The sequence below is a fragment of the Antechinus flavipes genome, chromosome X, assembly GCF_016432865.1.
Source record: "Antechinus flavipes isolate AdamAnt ecotype Samford, QLD, Australia chromosome X, AdamAnt_v2, whole genome shotgun sequence".
Taxonomy (NCBI): Eukaryota; Metazoa; Chordata; class Mammalia; order Dasyuromorphia; family Dasyuridae; genus Antechinus; species Antechinus flavipes.
The window spans coordinates 34958994-34984036 of NC_067404.1; the positions used below are offsets into that span (position 1 = coordinate 34958994).

Below are 25043 nucleotides of genomic sequence, written 5' to 3' on the forward strand. Positions count from 1 at the left end.
GTTTTAGATTTTAGCTAATTGCAATCATTCATTGCATCCTGTGTGATCCTTTCCCTTCTTTAGTCATGAGCTCATCCCCTATCCACAGAGGAGAATGGTAATCCTTCCTCGCTCCTCTAATTTGTTTATGACATGACTTTTCATGGGTCATGTATCCATTTTGGATCACATTTTGGTGTACAGCATGAGGAAAGTGTCAGTTTCCTCTTAATTCCTGTCAGACTGTAGTCCAGTTTTCCCAGAAGTTTCTATCAAAGGACAGTACTTCTTCCAGGAACTGAGATCTCTGGGTTTATTAAACATTATCCACCAAAGTGCTGCATCCTGGATACCTAATCTGTTCCACTGATTGACTGTTCTCTTTTTTTAATTGGTACCACATTGTTTTTTTTTTTTTAATTTTAATTTTATTTTATTTAATAATGACTTTGTATTGACAGAATCCATGCCAGGGTAATTTTTTTTACAACATTATCCCTTGCACTCGCTTATGTTTCGTTTTTTCCCCTCCCTCCCTCCACCCCCTCCCAAGATGGCAAGCAGTCCTATATGTGTTAAATATGTTGCAGTATATCCTAGATACAATACATATTTGCAGAACCGAACAATTCTCCTGTTGCACAGGGAGAATTGGATTCAGAAGTACCACATTGTTTTAATGATTACTGCCTTGTAGTATAGTTTGAGTTCTGGTACAGATAGACTTCCATCCTTCCACACAGCACCCCCCCCCCATGTTATCTTTGAGATTGTTGACCTTTTTCTCCTTTATGGTTAATTTCATTATTATCTAGCTCTATAAAGTATTCTTTGGGACATTTTTATCGACACAGCACTGAATCAGCAAATTTATTTAAGTATCATTGTTATTTTTTATTATATTGGCGTGACCTACTCAGAAGCAATTAATGTTTCTCCAACATTTCAGTCCTAACTTCCTTAAATTTTAGTTAAATTAATCTCTGGGTGAACCTTGGTAGAAATACACCCAAATAACTTCAATAATTAATTATTTTGAATGGAATTTTTCTCATTCTTGTTTTGTTGGTTACCATATAGAATGCTTATGATTCATGTGGATTTATAATAGGTCCTGAAGCTTTGCTGAAGTTATTAATTTTTTTCTTAATTATCTAAGGTTTAGTTAGTACACTACCATGTCATCTATAAAAAAGTAAACACTTTAGGGGCAGCTAGATGGCACACTGGCCCTGAAGCCAGGAGAACCTGAGTTCAAACCTGGCCTCAGACACTTAATACTTCCTAGTTGTGTGACCCTGGGCAAGTCACTTAACCCCAATTGCCTCAGCAAAAAAAAAAAAAAAAAAGTAATTGTTTTATTTCCACTAGCTATGCAAATTCTGTCTATTTCTTTTTCTTTTCTTCTGGTTATAGCTAGCATTTTAAGCACTATCTTAAATAATGATAATGGGCAATAGTGATCATGGGCATCATTGCTTTACCTCTGGTCTTACTGAAAAGGCCTGTAATATCTCTCTATTACTTATGTTTGCTCCTGCATTTAAATACTATTTACTATATTAAGGAAAAGTCCATATGTTCCCATAATCCCTAGAGTTTTTAGTGGAAATAATAGCCATACTAAAAATAAAAGCCATATTATTATATCCATAAATGTTGAAAAGGCTTTTGATGAGATTTGACATTTTATTTATATTATTAACATAGTTTATTATATTTATAATCTTCCTTAGCTTGAACCAACCCTGAATTCCTGATCATTCCTATTCATTTCCTACTTATGGTGTATAATCTTTTTAGCGAGTTGTTATAGTCTGCTTGTTAATATTTTATCTAAAATGTTTGCATCAATATTTATTCGGGACATTTGCTCTGTAGTTTGCTTTCTGTCTCCTTGGATCCTAATCTGGGTATTTTGTATTTTTGTAAATATTCATGTATTTCCTCTTAAGTTATCAGTTTTGTTAGCATTAATTATTCAAAATATTTTCTGATAATTTTCTTTATTCTTTCTTCAGTTTAAGTTCTCATGGGAGCAATTTTGTTTTCCACTTAAAAAAAACCCTAAAGGTTAGCCATCCGTTTATCTATTTTACTTTTGAAAAAATCTCCTAGTTTTACCATTTTTCCATTTTTACCATTATTCAGTGATAATTTTTGCTCTTCTTCTACCTCTATAATATTTCACTTGAAGATCCTAATGTTGGTACCTTCCCTCTGAGATTACCTATAAATTATCAGATAGATAGATAGATGAATAGATAAATGGATTGATGAATAGATAGACAGGTAGATAGATGATGAATAGATGAATAGATAGACTGATAGATAGATAGATAGATAGATAGATAGATAGATAGATAGAAAGATAGATAGTTGTTTGCCTGTTGTCTCCTCCATCAGATTGTGAGCTCTCGGAAGGCAAGAACTATATTTGCCTTTTTCTTTATTTGTATCTCTAGCCCTTAGCACAGTGCCTGACACATATATGGTCCACAGAAGTTTCTTAAAAGCTTGACTTCCTGATCCCAAGGCCAGCACTCTGATTGCCTAGCTAAAGTGATGGTAGTGAGGATGCGACCATGATGTTGGAGGTACTGGTGGCCACAGGGTCGAGCAGTGAGATGGGAGAAAGCATGAGGAGGCTAAAATCCTCAGTGATGTGAGGTCATTTGTTTTGAAAAATGGACAAAGGGTCAGAGTCTCAGCTCTGTTGCTGTGGCCATGTGAGCCTAGACTGCCCTCTCTGAGTGCATTAAATTGAATTGAATTGAATTTTGAGGGAAAGGTTTCAGTTCGAATATTCTAACTCCTCACTTTGCACTGCATTTCAGTAATTGGGCAAACTCATTCTCTCAAGTAATGTTGGAAAGAGACAATGCTAGAAAAAAAAGAGCTGTGAGATTGAGACTCTCTTGAGGCTCTCTCTTGACCAGGCCAAAGGAGGGAGGAAGGAGGTGTCATTGGGAGGCTAAACATGTGTCTGGAATGGAAACAGTCTGACTTGTGAGTCCTCGGACGGTCTGAGCCAAGATCCCAGAGCATGACCTGCCAACTCATTTTCATTGTTGTGTAAATTAAATGTGTTTCCATGGTGCTTATGGCTTGGGGATGAGCTGACAGGGCAGGTGCCGTCCACTTTCCCAATGTGGGGATTTCCAATAAAGAGACAGTGTGGTAAAGTGAATGGAGTGCTAAGTTTATCAGAAATAGAACACTGGAGTTAGGAAAACCTGGGGTCAAATCTGTGTGACCCTGGGGGAGTCATTTACCTCTATCTGCCCCAAGTTTCTTCTCTTGAAAATGAAAGAAGGTATGGCCATCAGTGGAAAACGGCTGAATGAATCATAATATGTGAATAAAGTGGAAGCTAGATGACTCTCTAGATAGGGTAGTGGGCCTAGAGTCAGGAAGAATCCTCTTCCTGAATTCAAATAAGGCCTCAGACACTTCCTAGGTGGGTGATCTCGGGCAAGTCATTTCAACCTGCTTGCCTCAGTTTCCTCATCTGTAAAACGAGCTGGAGCAGGAAATGGCCAGAAATTTGCCAAGAAAACCAGGAATAGGGTCACGTGACTGAAAAGACTGAACAAGAGCAACATTGTGCCGTAAGAAAAGATAAAAATGAAGGTTTGGGTTACACTTTGGGAGCAGAACCAGGAGGACAATTTATACGATAACAACACCAATGTAAAGGCAGTTTGGATAAGGCTTAAGAACTCCAATCGATACACCGACCAACCGGGATTTCGGGGGACCTGTGACATTGCATGCTCGCCACCTCCTGCCAGAGAGGCAATCAGATTCAAGATGAAGAATCAGACAGATGTGTTTGGATATGGCCAATGTGGGACTTTATTTTGTTTGAGTATGTATGAGTATCACCACAGGGGGTGGAAGAGAAGAGAAAATTAATTCTCGTGGAACTAAAAAATATTTTTTTTAATTCCCCCAAATAAGGAGATCAGAAGATCCTTTGACCTTGAAGTCTATGATCCTATATGTGACGTTAGACAAGTTTCTTCCACTCCCTGGACCTCAGTATCCCCCTCTGTAATGAGAGGATTGGATTAGATGATCCCTAAGCTACTTCCAGCTCTAGGAATTCCCCCGTTGCCAGTAGAGCCAAGCCCTCTAGTTGGGTAGGGGGCAAAACCTAGGTTTGCAGAGCACAGAAAACCCCTCATTGTGGCCTGCGAGTGAGGCTCTTGACCCATATGAGCCCCTCTCTCTAATAAAGCCCTTTGGAGGAAATGGAAGCACAGGATATAAAAGAGACTTTCCCAGTAGAACAGCGAGGGATGTGAGCAGCCCAGGCAAAGCTCCTGCCCCAGAAACACACTGTTCCCAGACACCATCGGAATTTCGTTCTCAACGCAAGCCAGCCAACCTGTCTAGCTAAATTACTTCCTAGACAAGCTTAATCTTCCAGATGTATGCAGAAGGCCAGATGTTCTGCCAGTGATGGGATCATAAAAACCCAAGACCATACAAAGCCTTTCTATGCCCCAGCTGTCAAAAGATATACTAGCTGATGTTTATTCAACATTTATGTGCCTGGCTCTGTGCTAAGCACTTTTTACCAAGATTAGCTCATTTGACCTTCACAACAACCTTGGAAGGGAGGTGCTCTTATGATCCCCATTTTACAATCATGGAAACTGAGGCAGCATCAGTTAAATGACTTGCTTAGAATCATATAGCTAGTCTGAGGTCACATTTGAATTCAGCTCTTCCTGCCTCCACTCAACACTCTGTCCATTATGGCTCCCCTAATGGCTAAGATATGGGAAGTCAGTGAAAAGAGATGGGAAATTAAAGATCTCTGTTTTGAGTCCGGATCTAGACCCGTGAGATTGAACGTGTCATTTTGCCATCTTGTCCCACATATACACACATATGCCAACACATGAAGGATGTTGGGGTGCACACTTAATACTACACACACGTGTGGGCTTCCAACTCCCACAATTTGCCTATGTACACATAGTACTCGTGTACACACAGCCTCATACGCAGACAAGGTGCTTCTACATGTGTAGACACCTCGGGAATACATTGAACAGTCCTATGTGTGTATCTTTCCGGTTCCCATGACACACATGTAAATGTGTGCACACATCCAAACACCCCTCACTCAGCCTTGTACCGGCATGAGCTTTGGAGGCCGGGGATGATAACCCATTTGCTGGCCTTGGAGACGCCAGGAAATCCCTCCTGTCCTTTCCATCCCTGGAGGCTGCTTAAATTAGCACCGAACCCAGACTGCATCACTTCCACATGGCTTTCGTGCAGCAAGAAGGAAACTTTGCAGCTAAATGAAGGCTAGGTAGCCCCAAGGCCTGTTACCTCATTCAATCACTCAACTCTACCTTCCTCTGGACTTTGAGTCCAGACAAAGCACTTTCTAGACAACCACCCTGAGCACCGAAAGCACAGTGGAAATAACTTTAGTCAGAAGTCCTGGGTTTGAATCTCAGTTCCACCACTTAGTATCTGTTTAACTTAAGACAAGTCCTTGCCCTTCCTCAGTTTCCTCATCTGTAAAATGAAGAAGTTGAACTCAGTGACCAGGAAAGTCCCTTCTAACTCTATGTTGAGGAGCCTATGAGTGGCCTTGGGTAAGTCTCTTCCTCTCCTTTGTAAAATAGGGAGCTTCTCTCAGGTCTCTTTGAGCTCTAAATCCTAGAATCCTGTTATCAAAATTTTAAAGATGAAGGCAAAACAAAGCCTGGAAAAAGGAACTGATTTACTGAAGGTCCCAAATAAGTATCAGCCACCCAATTTCTAAGTCAGTTGTCTCTTGGGTGACATGTCGATCTTTTTTTCTCTATGACTCCTTGGAAGCCAAGGGATGGTTCAAATCCCCCTCCCCTCCCTCAGCCCTTCCTTCATACTGCTGTCTAAAAAACTGGGTCGGTGCAGATTTAGGCCTCAGGGGGGCCATCAGTTTCTTCAGAGGTTCTAGCTCCTAACAGAATCCTAGAACTTCAGAGCTCTAAAGTCCAACCCAGACCTCAAAAAGAGTAATAGGAGTGTCTTCAATGAGGAGTCATCCAGTCCCCACTTGAACACCTCTGCTGACAGGAAACTCGCTCCCCACTATTCATCGCCAAACTCAGCTCCCTCTTTGTTTTGGCACTCCTGATGCTAGACCATGGTCATCTCTGACATTCATTCTCATTCTCATCCTTGCTTCTATCATCCCAGTATCTTTTCATCTTGCATCTCTCGATGGGTGCAGCATGTGCCCTAAGAGAAAGCAGGGTAGGGTCTACAAGGAATGGGGCCTTCCATTCAATATGGACATGCTCACACCATCAGACTATTCATAGATCAGTGACTCTGAATCCCTGTAGGTCCTCACCCCCCACTTTAGAGACATCTCCATTCAAATGTCCACATGAACCACTCGTGCTTGACTTGTGGTAGAGACTTCCTAGCTCATGTTGGCTCATGTGGTTCATTAGCCACAGTTCTGTACGTCAACGCCAACATAGTCACAGTTATTCCCCATAGCTCACTCCGTTCTTCATTCCCATCCTTCTCAACCCTCCTACCCCAAATTTCTTTTTTAATCTTTTTTTTTTCTTGCTGAGGCAATTGGGGTTAAGTGACTTGTCTGGGGTCACACAGCTAGGAAGTATTAAGTGTCTGAGGCCAGATTTGAACTCAGGTCCTTCTGATTTCAGGGCCAGTGCTCTATCCACTGTGCCATCTAGCTGCCCCCCTACCCCAAAGTTTTAAGCAAATATCATCTGGGTTCACTGTACTCTCATCCCTTCTCCCTAAATCTCTTCCTTTTTTACTCCTTCCATCACTAGTTGTTATTAGAAACTTGGATCCTCCCTAATGATCCAGTATTCTTTCCAGTACTCCACTCATTTTACTTTGCTTACTGGTCAATGTGATTGGGTCATTGCCATGTCCATATTCTCTCCCTACCTCCATCACTCGGCAACCTCTCCCTTGAGGTTCATACTAATTACCTCTATCAGCCAATCAAAATCCTGGTAATTATTGTCTGCACACCTCCAGATTATTCCCCTTTCTTCCTCGATGAGTTTAACACAGGGCTCCCAGTTTTGACCTCTTCCCCAACTCTTGCCTCATACTAGAAGACTACAACATACACATCAACTCCTCTCCAAATACCCCAATTTCCCAGTCTCTCAATTTATTCACTTCCCATGACCTTTTCTTCCTCCTCCACCCCATTTCTGCTACACATAAAGATGATCACACTCTTGATTTTGCTATTACCCACAAATGTACCACATCTACTATCAAGAATAGTGAATTCTGGGGCACTAGATGGCACAGTGGATAGAGCACCAGGCCTGAAGTCCGAAGACCCTGAGTTCAAATCTGGTCACAGACACTTAACACTTCCTGGCTGTGTGACCCTGGGCAAGTCACTTAACCCCAATTGCCTCAGCAAAAGAAAAAAAAAATCTGAATTGTCCTCATCAGCCCTAATCTATTGGCATTTTGCATCTATCTCTACCTTCCCTTTCATAACCTTGCTCTTCATCCACACTGTGACCTTCAATCCCTTGACTCTCCTAAACCCTATCTATTATTGACTTTCCCTTCTACTCTCTCATCTTCTCCTCATCTCGATCTAAGACAAATTCAATTCAGCTTCATTTGTCCACCATCCTAAGGAGTCCCGCCTCATGACTTCTCCACTAGAAAGGTCTATTTTAATCACACCAGCATGGGGGGTCTAGAAAGCAATGGTACATTTTGTCCCCCCCACTTGGGGCATCTGGAAAGCAGGATATTTTAATCACCCCAAGTGTGGGGGCTTTAGAAAGAAATGGGAAATTTTGTCACCCCAGCTTTGGGGCCATATAAAGCAAAATATTTTAATCACCCCAATGTAAGGGCTCTAGAAAGCAATGGTACGTTTTGTCACCCAAAATTGGGGGCCATGTAAAGCAGGATATTTTAATCACCCCAGTGTGGGGGCTTGAGAAAGCAATGGTACTTTTTGTCACCCCAACTTGCAGGATCTAGGAAGCAGGACTCAATACTTTAGTCACCCCAAATTAAGGGCTCTAGAAAGCAGGGTATTTTAATCAACCAGTGTGGGGGCTCTAGAAAGCATGGTACATTTTCTTACCCCAACTTGGGAGTTCTACAAAGCAGGATATTTTGATCACTCCAGAATAGGGCTCTAGAAAGCAATGGTATGTATATTCCCCCCAACTTAGGGGCTCTAGAAATCAGGGTATTTTAATCACCCCAGCATGGGGGGGGTCTAGAAAGCAATAAAATATTTTGTCACCTCAACTTGAAGGTTCAGGAAAGCAGGATATTTTAATTGCCCCAGTGTGGAGGCTCTAGAAAGCAATGGGACAATTTGTCACCCCAACTTGGGTACCCTATAAAGCAGGATGTTTTAATCACCCCAGCGTGGGGGAGCTAGAAAGCAATGGGACAATTTGTCACCCCAACTTGGGGGCCCTATAAAGCAAAATATTTTAATCACCCCACTGTAGGGGGTTTAGAAAGAACTGGTACTTTTTGTCAACCCAACTTGGGGGCTCTAGAAAGCAGAGTATTTTAATCACCCCAGTATAATGGCTCTGGAAAGCATGGTACATTTTCTTACCAACTTGGGAGTTCTAAAAGCAGGATATTTTAATCAAGCCAGCATGGGGGCTCTAGAAAGCAAAGATAGGTTTTGTCACCTCAACTTGAACACCCTAGAAAGCAGGGTGTTTTAAACAATCCAGCAGAGGGCTCCAAAAAACAATGGTATATTTTCTCCCCCCACTTTGGGGGCTCTAGAAAATAGGATATTTTAATCACCATAGCCTGGGGACTCTAAAAAGCTATAGTACACTTTATCTCCCCAATTTGGGGGCCCTAGAAATCAGGACTCAATACTTTAGTCACCTCAACTTGGGGGCTCTAGCAAGGAGGATATTTTAATCACCCCAGCATGGGGGCTCTAGAAAGCCATGGTATATTTTGTCACCCCAACTTGGAATCTCTAGAAAGCAGGATAGTTTAATCCCCCCATCGTGGGGGGTCTAGAATGCAATGGTACATTTTGTCACCCCAATTTAAGTGCTCTAGAAAGCAGGATATTTTAAATACCTCAGCTTGGGTCTAGTAAACATAGGTAAAATTTGTCACCCCAACTTGGTGGCTCTAGAAAGCAGGACTCAATGTTTTCGTCTCTTCAACTTGAAAGCTCTAGAAAGCAGGGTATTTTAATCACCCCAACGTGGGGCCTCTAGAAAGAAAAATATTTTAATCACCCCATTGTAACGGGGTCTAGAAAGCAGTGGTATATTTTGTTCCTTCCACTAGGGGGCTCTAGAATGTAAAACTCCATGTTTTAGCCTCCCAACTTGGGATTCCAAAAAGCAGGATATTTTAATGACCCCAGCGTGGGGGGGTCTAGAAAGCAATGATACATTTTGTCACCCCAATTTAAGGCCTCTAGAGAGCAGGATATTTTCATCACCCCAGTGAGGTAGCTCAAGAAAGCAGAGTATTTTAATTGCCCCAGTGTGGGGCATCTGAAAACAATGGTACATTTTGTCATCACAGTTTGGGGCCTCTAGAAAGCAATGTTATGATTTGTCACCCCAACTTGGGGGGGCTCTAGGAAGCAGGATTCATTTAGTCTCCCCAACTTGGGTACCCTAGAAAATAGAATATTTTAATCACCATAGCCTGGGGACTCTAGAAAGCTATAGTACACTTCATCTCCCCAATTTGGGGGCCCTAGAAAGCAGGACTCAATATTTTAGTCACCCCAAGTTGGAAGCTCTAGAAAGCAGGGTATTTTAATCACGCTACTGTATGGGCACTAGAAAGCATGGCATACTTTCTCACCCCAACTTGGGGGCACTAGAAAGCCTGATATTTTAATCACCCCAGAAGAGGGGCTCTAGAAAGCAATGGTACATTTTGTCACCCCAATTTGGGGGCTCTAAAAAGCAGAACTCAGTGCTTTAGTCTGTCCAACTAGGGGATCTCAGAAAGTAGGATATTTTAATCACTTCAGCGTGTGGCATCTAGTAGCCAATAGTACATTTTTTCAAACCAACTAGGGGGCTTTGGAAAGCAGGATATTTTTATCACCCTGGAATGGGGGCTCTAATAAGCTCTAATGGTACATTTTGCCACCCCAACTTGGGGGTTATATAAAGCAGGATATTGTAATCACCTAAGTGTGGGGGCTCTCAAAAACAATGGTACATTCTGTCACCCCAACATGAGGACTCTAGAAAGCAATATATTTTATCACTCCAGTGCGGGGGGCTATAGAAAGCAATGGTACATTTTGCCCCCTAATATTGGGGCTCTAGAAAGCAAGACTCAATAGTTTAGTCACGCTAATTTGGGGGCTCTAGTTAGCAGGATAATTTAATCAACCCATCATGGGGGGGGGTCTAGAAAGCAGGATATTTTAACGACTACAGCGTGGGGGGTCTAGTAAACAATGGTAAAATTTGTCACCCAAACTTGGGGGCTTTAGACAGCAGGATATTTTAATCAACCCAGTTTGGGGTGTCTAGAAAGAAATGGCAGGTTTTGTCACCCCAACTTGGTGGCCCTAGAAAGCAGGACTCAATGCTTTCGTCTCTTCGACTAGCAAGCTCTAGAAAGTGGGGTATTTTAATCACCCCAGCGTGGGGGCTGTAGCATGCAGGATATTTTAATCACCCCATCTTGGAGGATGTAGAAAGCAGTAATGCAATTTGTCACGCAATTTGGGGGGCTCTAAAAAGCAGGGTGTGACTGTAAAAAGTCACATGACCCTGTCAGCCTAAGTTTCCTCATCTGTAAAATACAGGTCTGGACAGCTAGATGATGTAGTGGATACAACGCCAGGTCTGGAATCAAGAAGACACTTCTTCGTAAGTTTGAATTCAGCCTGAGACACTTTGTAGCTATGTGACCCTGGGCAAGTCACTTTAGCCTGTCTGCCTCAGTTTCTTCATCTCTAAAATAGAGCTAGGGACAGCTACTTGGTGTAGTAGAAAGAGTGCCAAGTGTAGAGTCAAGAAGATTGTCCTGTGTCTAAGTCTGAATCCAGCCTCAGAAAGCTGAGTGACATAGGAAAAAATGACATGCCCCCCTGAAAGTGATCTAGAAGATGATGTTCTAGAGCCCAGGATCTAGAACCCAACATTCCAGAGCCGCAGACCTAGAATGTGGCATTCTAGAACCCCAGGTCCAGAACACAGCGGATAGGCTGCGAGCATGTGGAACAGACCAATCTCAAACAGAATCCTTGACTCTTTCCAAAGGTGATCTAGAACAGAAAGGCTTGCCTTCTGGGTGATCTAGAGCATGGTGGTCTGGAGATGAGCAATCTGTCATTTGAGGTAAGCTAGAACACATCGGTCCAGAGCCTCATCCCTAGAACCTGGTGGTCTAGAACGGGGTGGTCCAGAACAGATGGCATGCCTTTTGGAGTGATCTAGATCACGGCTGTCTAGAGCATAGCAGCCTAGAATGGGCCGATCTAGAACAGACAACCGTATCTTATGTGGTGACCTAGAACACGGCGGTTTTTAAGGCAATCTAGAACACTATGGTTTAGAATGGGCCCATCTAGAAAAAGGAGTTATGTCTTTTGGTCTAGGTCTAGAGCGCCAAGTCTAGACTCAAGAAGACTCTTCTTCCTAAATTCAAATCCAGCCTCAGACACTTTGTAGTTGTGTGACCTTAGGCAAGTCACCTATCCCTGTGTGCCTCAGCTTTCTCAACTGTAAAATATATATAGGGATATATGTTGAGAGAAGAAGACACACACACACACACACACACACACACACATTAATATATACATGCAAGATATCTACATCTATATATATATATACACATACATATATATATATATATGAATGTATGTAAGCATATATGCGTATATTTACAAGATATTTTCATATACAGCAATTGGTGTAGTGGGTAAAGCACTAGGACAGAGATCAAACAGTCTCCTGATCCTGAGTTCAAAACCGGCCTCATACACTAGTTCGCTGTATATTTTTATGGAAGCCTTTTTACGCTGTCTGTCTCAAATTCCCCATCAGTAAAATGCAGATGCGGACGACTACAGGATGCAGTAGACAGAGCACCTCTTTATTTTGATCACCCCATCTTGGGGGGGCTCTAGAATCTAGCAAACTGTCATCACCCCGACGTGGGGGGTCTAGAAAGCAATGGTCTATATTGTCCCTTCAACTTGGGGGCACTAAAAAGCAAGACTCAATGCTTTAGTGTCCCAAACTTGGGGGCCTTAGAAACAGGATATTCTAATTACTCCAGCGTGGGGTGGGGTCTAGAAAGCAATGGTCCATTTGGTCACCCCAACTTGGGGCCTCTAGAAAGTAGGATATTTTAATCAACCCATCATGGGGGGTCTAGAAAACAATAGTCCATTTTGTCACCCCGACTTGGGGGCTCTAGAAAGCACGACTAAATCTTCAGTCTCCCTAACTAGGGGGTCCAGAAAGCTGGATATTTTAATGACCCTAGAGTAGGTGATCTAGAAAGGAATGATACATTTAGTCACCCCAACTTGGGTTCCCTAGAAAGCAGGATAGTTTAATCACCCCATTGCAGGGGTTCTAGAAAGCAATGGTATATTTTGTAACCCCACACTTCGGGGCTCTCGCATATATGACTCAATGTTTTAGCCTCCCAAATTGGGGTTCCAAAAAGCAGGATATTTTAAACACCCCAGCACTGCGGGTCTAGTAAACAAAGTCACCCAGACTTTGGGGCTCTAGAAAGTAGGATATTTTAATCACCACATCTTGGGGGGTCTAGAAAGCAATGGTACATTTTGTCACTCAAACTTGTGGGCTCTATAAAGCAGACCTCAATGCTTTAGTCTCTCCAAGGTGGAGGCCCTAGAAAGCAGGATATTTTAAACACCCTGGCATTGCAGGTCTAACAAAAAATGGTACAATGTGTCACCCCAACTTGGGAGCACTAGAAAGCAGGATATTTGAATTAACTCATTGTGGGGGCTCTAGTAAGCAATTGTACATTTGTCCCCCCATTTTCGAAGCTCTAGAAAGCAGAACTCAATGCTTTAGTCTCTCCAACCTGGGCGCTCTAGAAAGCAGGACTCAATACTTTAGTCACCCCAAGTTGGAAACTCTAGAAAGCAGGGTATTTTAGTCACGCCACTGTACAAGCAATAAAAAGCATGGCACATTTTCTCACCCCAACTTGGGGGCACTAGAAAGCCTGATATTTTAATCACCCCAGAAGGGGGGCTCTAGAAAGCAATGGTACATTTTGTCACCCCAACTTTGGGGGCTCTGCTAAGCAGGATATTTTAACCACCCCAGCATGGAGGCTCTAGAATGTAAGGTAGTTTTATCGCCAGACCGTGGGGGGTCTAGAAAGCATGGTACATTTTGTCACCCTAACTTGGGAGCTCTAGAAAGCAGAACTCAATGCTTTAGTCTGTCCAACTGAGGGATCTTAGAAAGCAGGATTTTTTTACCACCCCGGAATGGGGGCTCTGATAAGCAATGATACGTTTTGCCACCCCAACTTGGGGGCTAAAGAAAGCAGGATATTGTAATCACCCAAGTGTGTGGGCTCTCAAAAGCAATGGTACATACTGTCACCCCAACATGAGGACTCTAGAAAGCAATATATTTTAATCATCCCAGTGTCGGGGGCTATTGAAAGCGATGGTACATTTTGCCCCCCCAACATTGGGGCTCTAGAAAGCAAGACTCAATACTTTAGTCACTCTAATTTGGGGGCTCTAGATAGCAGAGTATTTTGCTTACCCAAGCATGGGGGTCCTGGAAAACAACAGCACATTTTATCACCCAGACTTTGGGGCTCTAGAAAGCAGGAAATTTTAATCACCCCAGCCTGAGGGCTCAAGGTAGCAGGGTATTTTACTTAACCCAGCGTGGGAGTCCTGGAAAACAACAGCATGTTTTATCACCCAGACTTTGGGGCTCTAGAAAGCAGGAAATTTTAATCACCCCAGCGTGGGGGGTCCAGAAAGCAACAGTACATTTTGTCACCTAGACTTCGGGACTCTAGGAAGTAGAACTCAGTGCTTTCATCTCTTCAACTTGGGGACCCTAGAAAGCAGGATATTTTAATCACCCCAGAATTGGGGTCTAGTAAACAATGGTACAATTTGTCACCCCAACTTGTGGGCTCTAGAAAGAAGGATGTTTTAATCACCCCAGTGTGGGAGCTATAGGAAGCATGACACATTTTCTCACCTCAACATGGGGGCTCCAGAAAGCAGGATATTTTCATCACCCCATTGTGGGGGCTCTAGAATGTAAGGTAGTCTTATTACCACACCGTGGCTGCAGGGGTCCTCAAACTTTTTAAATAAGGGGCCAGTTCACTGTCCCTCAGACTGTTGGAGGGCTGGACTATAGTCAAAACAAAAATTTTGTTTTGTGGGCCTTTAAAGAAAGAAAATTCATAGCCCTGGATTAGGGGGATAATCGTCCTCAGCTGCAGCATCTGGCCGGTGGGCTGTAGTTTGAGGACCCCTGCTGAGGAGGGTCTAGAAAGCAATGGTATATTTTGTCACCCCAACTTGGGGGCTCTAGAAAGCAGAACTCAATGCTTTAGTCTTTCCAACTGGGGGATCTCAGGATATTTTAATCACCCTGGAATGGGGGCTCTAATAAGCAGTGGTACATTTTGCCACCACAACTTGGGGGTTATATAAAGCAGGATATTGTAATCACCCAAGTGTGTGGGCTCTCAAAAGCAATGGTACATTCTGTCACCCCAACATGAGGACTTTGGAAAGCAATATATTTTAATCACCCCAGTGTGGGGGGCTATAGAAAGTAACGGTATGTTTTGCCCCGCAACATTGGGGCTCTAGAAAGCAAGACTCAATACTTTAGTCATGCTAATTTGGGGCTCAACATAGCAGAGTATTTTACTCACCCCAGCATGGGCACTCTGTAAAGCAACAGTAAGTTTTGTTACCCTGACTTTGGGGCTCTAGACAGCAGGACATTTTAATCAGCCAAACATGGGGGCTCTAGAAAGCAGAACTTATTGCTTTAGTCTCTCCTACTTGGGGGCCCTAGAAAGCAAGATATTTTAATCAGCCTCGGGTAAGGGTCCAGTAATCAATGGTACAATTTGTCACCCCAACTTGGGGGCTCTAGAAAGCAGGAAATTTTAATTAGCCCATCTTGGTGGCTCTAGAAAGCAAAGGTACATTTTGTCACCCCAACTTGGGAGCTCTAGAAACAGAGCTCAATGCTTTAGTTTCTCCAACTTGGGGGCCCTAGAAAACATGCTATTTTAATCACCCCATTGTAAAGGATCTCAAAGGCAATAGTACATTTTGTCACCCCAACTTGGTGGCTCTAGAAAGCAGAACTCAATGCTTTAATCTCTCCATCTTGGAGGCCTTAGAAACGAGCGCGGGGGCTCTAGAAAGTAAGGCCCATTTTATTACCCCATCTTGGGGCCTCTAGAAAACAGGAAATTTTCACACCCCAGCATGGGGGCGCTAGAAAAAAGGGTATTATAATCACACCAGCTGGGAGCTGTAGAAAGCATTGGTACGTTTTGTCACCCCATCTTGGGAGCTGTAGAAAGCAGGATATTTCAATCACCCCAGTGTGGGGACTCTCAAAAGCAAGTTATTTTAATCACCGCAGCGTGGGGTGTCCAGAAAGCAATGGCACATTTTGTCATCCCAACTTGGGGCACGTAGAATGCAAGATATTTTAATCATCCCAGTGTACTGGGTCAAGTAAGTAATGGTACAATTTCTGCCCCTAACTTGGGGGTTCTAGAAATCAGGATATTTTAATCATCCCAGCTCTGAAAAGCAATGGTACGTTTTGTCAGTCCAACTTGTGGGCTCTAGAATGCAGGACTCGATAATTTAGTCATCTAAACTTGGGCACTCCACAATGCACAGTATTTAAATCACCCCAGTGTGCGTGGGGCCTCTAGAAAGCAATGGTACCTTTTCTTGCCTAACCTTTGGGACTCTAGAAAGCAGAATTCAATTTCTATATACAGCTACATGGTGTAATAACTAAAGTGGCAGGACAGGAATTAAGAATACTCCCCATCCTGAGTTCAAACCCAGCCTCAAATATTTCATAGCTGTCTATTTTTATGCAAGTCTTTTTTACCCTGTCTGCCTCAGTTTCCCCAGCAGTAAAATGGAGATAGGGACAACTACATGATGTAGTGGATAGAACATCAGTTTTGGAGTCAAGAGGACTCTTTTTCCTAAGTTTGAATCCAGCCTCAGACATTTTATAGATATGTGGACCTAGGGCAAGTCACGTTACCCTGTGTGCTTCAATTTCCTTACCTGATATCCTTACAGATATGTACAGCTAGATGGTATAGTGGATTGAGCGCCAAGCCTGGAGTCAAGGAGACTCTTCTTCTCTCTACAATCACCAAGTTGGGGGTGATAAATTTTACCATTGCTTATTAGACCCACATAGTGGGGTGATTAAAACACCCTGCTTTCTACAGTCCCCAAGATGGGGTGACAAAACCTACCATTGCTTTCTAGAGCCCCCATGCTGGGATGATTAAAATTTCCTGCTTTCTAGAGCCCCCAAACCTCGAGTGACAAAAGGGACCATTGCTTTCGACGGTTTCTTTCTACAGCCCCCACGCTCTGGGCTGCTTCCTAGAACCCCGAAGTTGATTTGGAAAAGGTACCATTCCTTTCTAGAGGCCCCATTCTGGGATGATGGAAATATCCTGCTTTCTGGAGCATCCAAGTTGTGGTGAGAAAAGGTGTCATGCTTCCTATAGCTCCCACACTGGGGTAATTAAAACACCCTGCTTTCTAGAGCCCCCAAGTCGGGGTGACGTAACATACCATTGCTTTTGAGACCCCCACCATGCTGGGTTGTTGAAAACACCCTGATTTCTAGAGCCCACACTTTGGGGTGACAAAATGTACCACTGCCTTCTAGACCCTCCATGCTGGCAAGATTAAAATGTCCTGCTTTCCAGAGCCCCAAGTTGGGGTGACAGACTGTACCATTACTTACTATACCCCCCATGCAGGAGTGATTAAAAGATCCTGGTTTCTAGGACCCCCATGCTGGGGTGATGAAAATACTCTGCTTTCCAGACCTCCCAACCATGGGTGACTAAAGTATCGAGTCCTGCATTTTAGAGCCTGCAACCTGGAATGACAAACCATACGATTGCTTTCTAGAGCCCCGATGCTGGGATGATTAAAATATCCTGCTTTCAAGAACCCCCCAAGTTGGGGTGACAAAATGTAACATTGTTTTCTACGCCCCTCTATGCTTGGGTGATTAAAATACCCTGCTTTCTAGAGCCCCCACATTGGGGTGATTATAAAACCCTTCTTTCTAGAGCTCCCACCTCGGGGTGATTAAATTATCCTGCCTTGTACAGCCCCCAAGATGGGGGTGATGAAATGTACCATTCTTTCTAGAGCCCCAAAGCCAGGCTGATTAAGATATTTTGTTTCTAGGGCTTGCGAGAGGGAGAGAATAAACCTTTGAGTTCTGTTTTCTAAAGCCCCCAGATTGGGGGGACAAAATGTACAATGGCTTTCTGAAGCCCTACCCTGGGTTGATTCAAATATCCTACTATCTAGAGTCCCAGAGACTGAGTGACAAAACATACTGTTGCTTTCCAGAGTCCCCATGCTGGGGTGATGAAAATGCCCTGTTTTCTAGAGACCCCAAGTTGGAGATACTCAAGTAAAGAGTCCTGCATTCTAGAGCCCCAAAGTTGGGGTGACAAAACGTGCCATTCCTTTCTAGAGCCCCCCCACTGGGGCGATTTAAATACCCTGATTTCTACAGTCCCCAAGATGGGGTGACAAAACCTGCCATTGCTTTCTAGAGCCCCCCCACTGGGGCGATGAAAATACCCTGCTTTCTACAGTCCCCAAGATGGGGTGACAAAACCTGCCATTGCTTTCTAGAGCCCCCACGCTGGGATGATTAAAATTTCCTGCTTTCTAGAACCCCCAAACCTCGAGTGACAAAAGGGACCATTGCTTTTGACGGTTTCTTTGTACAGCCCCCACGCTCTGGGCTGCTTCCTAGGACCCCTAAGGTGGTTTGAAGAAGGTACCATTGCTTTCTAGAGGCCCCATTCTGGGATGATGGAAATATCCTGCTTTCTGGAGCATCCAAGTTGTGGTGAGAAAAGGTGTCATGCTTCCTATAGCTCCCACACTGGGGTAATTAAAACACCCTGCTTTCTAGAGCCCCCAAGTCGGGGTGACGTAACATACCATTGCTTTTGAGACCCCCACCATGCTGGGTTGTTGAAAACACCCTGATTTCTAGAGCCCACACTTTGGGGTGACAAAATGTACCACTGCCTTCTAGACCCTCCATGCTGGCAAGATTAAAAAGTCCTGCTTTCCAGAGCCCCAAGTTGGGGTGACAGACTGTACCATTACTTACTATACCCCCCATGTAGGAGTGATTAAAAGATCCTGGTTTCTAGGACCCCCATGCTGGGGTGATGAAAATACCCTGTTTTCTAGAGACCCCAAGTTGGAGATACTCAAGTAAAGAGTCCTGCATTCTAGAGCCCCAAAGTTGGAGTGACAAAACGTGCCATTCCTTTCTAGAGCCCCCCCACTGGGGCGATGAAAATACCCTGCTTTCTACAGTCCCCAAGATGGGGTGACAAAACCTGCCATTGCTTTCTAGAGCCCCCCCACTGGGGCGATTTAAATACCCTGCTTTCTACAGTCCCCAAGATGGGGTGACAAAACCTGCCATTGCTTTCTAGAGCCCCCACGCTGGGATGATTAAAATTTCCTGCTTTCTAGAACCCCCAAACCTCGAGTGACAAAAGGGACCATTGCTTTTGACGGTTTCTTTGTACAGCCCCCACGCTCTGGGCTGCTTCCTAGGACCCCTAAGGTGGTTTGAAGAAGGTACCATTGCTTTCTAGAGGCCCCATTCTGGGATGATGGAAATATCCTGCTTTCTGGAGCATCCAAGTTGTGGTGAGAAAATGGGTCATGCTTCCTATAGCTCCCACACTGGGGTAATTAAAACACCCTGCTTTCTAGAGCCCCCAAGTCGGGGTGACGTAACATACCATTGCTTTTGAGACCCCCACCATGCTGGGTTGTTGAAAACACCCTGATTTCTAGAGCCCACACTTTGGGGTGACAAAATGTACCACTGCCTTCTAGACCCTCCATGCTGGCAAGATTAAAATGTCCTGCTTTCCAGAGCCCCCAAGTTGGGGTGACAGACTGTACCATTACTTACTATACCCCCCATGCAGGAGTGATTAAAAGATCCTGGTTTCTAGAACCCCCATGCTGGGGTGATGAAAATACTCTGCTTTCCAGACCTCCCAACCATGGGTGACTAAAGTATCGAGTCCTGCATTTTAGAGCCTGCAACCTGGAATGACAAACCATACGATTGCTTTCTAGAGCCCCGATGCTGGGATGATTAAAATATCCTGCTTTCTAGAACCCCCCAAGTTGGGGTGACAAAATGTAACATTGTTTTCTACGCCCCTCTATGCTTGGGTGATTAAAATACCCCGCTTTCTAGAGCCCCTACATTGGGGTGATTATAAAACCCTTCTCTCTAGAGCTCCCACCTCGGGGTGATTAAATTATCCTGCCTTGTACAGCCCCCAAGATGGGGGTGATGAAATGTACCATTCTTTCTAGAGCCCCAAAGCCAGGCTGATTAAGATATTTTGTTTCTAGGGCTTGCGAGAGGGAGAGAATAAACCTTTGAGTTCTGTTTTCTAAAGCCCCCAGATTGGGGGGACAAAATGTACAATGGCTTTCTGAAGCCCTACCCTGGGTTGGTTCAAATATCCTACTATCTAGAGTCCCAGAGACTGAGTGACAAAACATTCTGTTGCTTTCCAGAGTCCCCATGCTGGAGTGATTAAAATACCCTGTTTTCTAGAGACCCCAAGTTGGAGATACTCAAGTAAAGAGTCCTGCATTCTAGAGCCCCAAAGTTGGGGTGACAAAACGTGCCATTCCTTTCTAGAGCCCCCCCACTGGGGCGATTTAAATACCCTGATTTCTACAGTCCCCAAGATGGGGTGACAAAACCTGCCATTGCTTTCTAGAGCCCCCACGCTGGGATGATTAAAATTTCCTGCTTTCTAGAACCCCCAAACCTCGAGTGACAAAAGGGACCATTGCTTTCGACGGTTTCTTTGTACAGCCCCCACGCTCTGGGCTGCTTCCTAGGACCCCTAAGGTGGTTTGAAAAAGGTACCATTGCTTTCTAGAGGCCCCATTCTGGGATGATGGAAATATCCTGCTTTCTGGAGCATCCAAGTTGTGGTGAGAAAATGGGTCATGCTTCCTATAGCTCCCACACTGGGGTAATTAAAACACCCTGCTTTCTAGAGCCCCCAAGTTGGGGTGACGTAACATACCATTGCTTTTGAGACCCCCACCATGCTGGGTTGTTGAAAACACCCTGCTTTCTAGAGCCCACACTTTGGGGTGACAAAATGTACCACTGCCTTCTAGCCCCTCCATGCTGGCAAGATTAAAATGTCCTGCTTTCCAGAGCCCCAAGTTGGGGTGACAGACTGTACCATTACTTACTATACCCCCCATGTAGGAGTGATTAAAAGATCCTGGTTTCTAGGACCCCCATGCTGGGGTGATGAAAATACCCTGTTTTCTAGAGACCCCAAGTTGGAGATACTCAAGTAAAGAGTCCTGCATTCTAGAGCCCCAAAGTTGGAGTGACAAAACGTGCCATTCCTTTCTAGAGCCCCCCCACTGGGGCGATGAAAATACCCTGCTTTCTACAGTCCCCAAGATGGGGTGACAAAACCTGCCATTGCTTTCTAGAGCCCCCCCACTGGGGCGATGAAAATACCCTGCTTTCTACAGTCCCCAAGATGGGGTGACAAAACCTGCCATTGCTTTCTAGAGCCCCCACGCTGGGATGATTAAAATTTCCTGCTTTCTAGAACCCCCAAACCTCGAGTGACAAAAGGGACCATTGCTTTTGACGGTTTCTTTGTACAGCCCCCACGCTCTGGGCTGCTTCCTAGGACCCCTAAGGTGGTTTGAAGAAGGTACCATTGCTTTCTAGAGGCCCCATTCTGGGATGATGGAAATATCCTGCTTTCTGGAGCATCCAAGTTGTGGTGAGAAAATGGGTCATGCTTCCTATAGCTCCCACACTGGGGTAATTAAAACACCCTGCTTTCTAGAGCCCCCAAGTCGGGGTGACGTAACATACCATTGCTTTTGAGACCCCCACCATGCTGGGTTGTTGAAAACACCCTGATTTCTAGAGCCCACACTTTGGGGTGACAAAATGTACCACTGCCTTCTAGACCCTCCATGCTGGCAAGATTAAAATGTCCTGCTTTCCAGAGCCCCAAGTTGGGGTGACAGACTGTACCATTACTTACTATACCCCCCATGCAGGAGTGATTAAAAGATCCTGGTTTCTAGGACCCCCATGCTGGGGTGATGAAAATACTCTGCTTTCCAGACCTCCCAACCATGGGTGACTAAAGTATCGAGTCCTGCATTTTAGAGCCTGCAACCTGGAATGACAAACCATACGATTGCTTTCTAGAGCCCCCATGCTGGGATGATTAAAATATCCTGCTTTCTAGAACCCCCCAAGTTGGGGTTACAAAATGTAACATTGTTTTCTACGCCCCTCTATCCTTGGGTGATTAAAATACCCTGCTTTCTAGAGCCCCCCACATTGGGGTGATTATAAAACCCTTCTTTCTAGAGCTCCCACCTCGGGGTGATTAAATTATCCTGCCTTGTACAGCCCCCAAGATGGGGGTGATGAAATGTACCATTCTTTCTAGAGCCCCAAAGCCAGGCTGATTAAGATATTTTGCTTTCTAGGGCCTGCGAGAGGGAGAGAATAAACCTTTGAGTTCTGTTTTCTAAAGCCCCCAGATTGGGGGGACAAAATGTACAATGGCTTTCTGAAGCCCTACCCTGGGTTGATTCAAATATCCTACTATCTAGAGTCCCAAAGACTGAGTGACAAAACATACTGTTGCTTTCCAGAGTCCCCATGCTGGGGTGATTAAAATACCCTGTTTTCTAGAGACCCCAAGTTGGAGATACTCAAGTAAAGAGTCCTGCATTCTAGAGCCCCAAAGTTGGGGTGACAAAACGTGCCGTTCCTTTCTAGAGCCCCCCCACTGGGGCGATTTAAATACCCTGCTTTCTACAGTCCCCAATTTGGGGTGACAAAATTTACCACTGCTTTCTAAACCACCTGTTTGGAGCAATTGCACCTCCCCAAACTGACTACTCAGGAGTCCCTCATAACGATGCACAGAAAGAATTTCTTAGAATCTCGAGAAGCGGACCGTCCTGGCCTGGGGGCCCCAAAGGACGGCAAAGATACTCACAGGAGGAGAGTCATTCACTTGAAGATGCTGACAACTTTTATACATCTCAGACAAAGAACCCCCCAAATCCCACCCTTTACAGGCTGTGATTGGTTACATAAACCTTTATCTCCCTATTTGGTCAGTGAAATGCAGAGAAAAAGGTGATCTACAGCTTCGGCCACTTAATTCCTTCTTTGGACAATGGAATGCAGTCCAGGTCTCATCTAAAATCACGTAACTGGGGCCTATAGGCCTGATCTACTTTAGTTAACAGTCTCTGATCAATATGTGCTTAATCTGTAAGTTTTTCACCTTTCCACACAATCCTCCCTGTTATTCATAAATATATATGTATATATATTTCCTCATGAAGAACTAACATTGTGGTCAAATTCGATTAACATTGCTACACATGGCTTGTTAATTGCTTCATCAGGATCATCCCCTGCTACCGCCTCCCATCCCTCCTTTTGTAAAAATCATCATTTTAATGGCATCCTCTGTAAGATTCTTGACAGTGACCTCCGAACTATTTTTGTTACCAATGTAATCATACGGGGCAAACATAGTGGCAACGGGATGATTTCACTTATAGCTATTAACCCATATCCCAACAGTTATTTCCACCAGCTTCTACTGACCATGACCACCAGCCATTTGTAAAGGGAGATTTCCAAACCTCCACGAGTACATGTGCAACCTTAGGGATGTTCTTCAGGATTTCCTTAACAATTTGCCCATTATCATCAATCTGCATACAGCAGGTGAACAAATTCAGTTTCCCACAGACTCTCCTTCTTCTGTTAGCAAATAGTCTAGGACTGGCCGATGTTGTAACACTGCTTCCCTTGTCTGAGTTGCCTGATCAGCCAGTAAGTCTAAGGCTTGAGCGGTTTGGTTGGTTATTACCTCTAGGACTGCCTGTAGCCTAATCAACCGATTTAACACATATGTCGGCGTTCGGTGCCCCCAGCTACCGTCCTGGGCCCATGTTACTGATCCGTACTCTTTTCTAATTCTCCCCAGGCATCTCCCCACCCATTGGCATCATTTGTCTGGGTCAAAGATGTATCAATGAGGGTTAAGGAGCAATCCGCATTCCATGTTTCCCTTTCCAAATCTTCGTATAACCGTATCCCCAATTGCCACCAACGCTTGATGGGAGAAAGAAAAATTTAGGTCTAATTATACCTATATAACAAACCCCAGACCAATTTTTGGGTAAATGGGTATAAGCTGTCTGACCACAGATCCAATAATGCCCCTTCAGGGCAGGATTATCTTCATACTAAAATATAACAGGTCCACTTGAAGGTGGAAAATACCTGACATCCCAGGGACCTAAGGCTCTCCTCCCATATTAGAATTACATCTCCAAAGATGACTTTCAACTACCCATCGGCAGGTGCGACCATTTTCCCCAGTTGGATCCTGACGGCTCCAGAAATTATGAAACATTTTCCTAACAGGGCCTCCTCTCTTTTCCCACTTCCATTCCATCGAAGTGTAAGTTGAACCTAGTGTTATGCTATTCAAGGTTACACATGTCCATATCTGGGGTCCCTCTGGGTCAGGGATTAAACAGGCAGGTGGCATTTTCCTCGCACACTCCTCACTACTATTAGAACGTTGGATACAGCGAACCACTGACCCGTCATACCAAGTTATACTGGTTTGGTCCCATCTATTCCCATACCTACTGCAGTCTATGACAGCTCACTTCTCTGGTCTGCAAGTAAATGTCCATGTACATTCACTTTCTCCCATCCGTGGCCCTGTACCAGACTGACTCAGGCAATATCTCCCTAAAACTCTACTGGTCAGGGTCCAGTGATGCTTTTCTTCTGCTGACCAGAAACCCGTTCTGTTGTGTATCACTGACCTGTTGCTTGAGATTCAGGCCGGAGACAAGGGAACAGGAACCCAGGGCCACTGTGTAAGTTGATCAGGTCCCCCACATATCCAACAGTCAGTCGATCTAAAGCTAGTGGCTATTGTTTGGATCAGGTTTTGAAAGGTATTTTCATACCCCACTGGCTCTCGAGGTACCAGTACAAAAGATGTACCCACATAACATCATACATGCATATACAAGGCACAGTCTCCAACCCTTTGGGTTTGGTTCACACCCCATTCTTCCTGATAGCATATAATATCCCTAATCCTAACAATACAGTTCAACAAAATGTAATATCTAATACAAACAAGAAAAGTTCCCAAGAGAGTTCCCCAAATGAGATAAGTCAAAAAGATTTTACCTGCACAATTCATCAGTCTTTGCTAAGCTTCCTGTAATTTCAGCTGCACTTTCAATGTTCCTGGATCAGTCTCTACTGCCCACTTCTTTGGCGCATCCACGGGACCTTTGACTTGAGTGTGATGTGTCCTACCTCTCTCTTTGGTGCGTATCGCCGTGTCTGAAGTCAACAGGATCTGGAACGGTCCTTCCCAGCTCAGGGTCCACTTGTCCTCCTTCCACGTCCAAACCAGGACCCGGTCGCCAAGCTAAAACTTGTGCACTGTGAATCCTAAGGGAGGAGTCTGAGCAATAAGCCCTTTTAGTTGTGAAGTTTTCAGATGTTACAGTAAAGACAGAACATATTTCTTTAAAAACAGATCCTTGGTGTCAAATATTGGATCCCAGGAAGAATTTTGAATCCCTTTTGGATAAGGGTGACCATACAATAATTCATAAG

The 25043-nt window shown here is 44.2% G+C and overlaps 1 pseudogene; it reads left to right on the forward strand.

Moving 5' to 3' along the window:
- Positions 1–2564: 2564 nt before the first annotated feature.
- LOC127543121 (rho GTPase-activating protein 20-like) overlaps positions 2565–25043 on the forward strand; it is a 39877-nt pseudogene continuing 17398 nt past the window's right edge.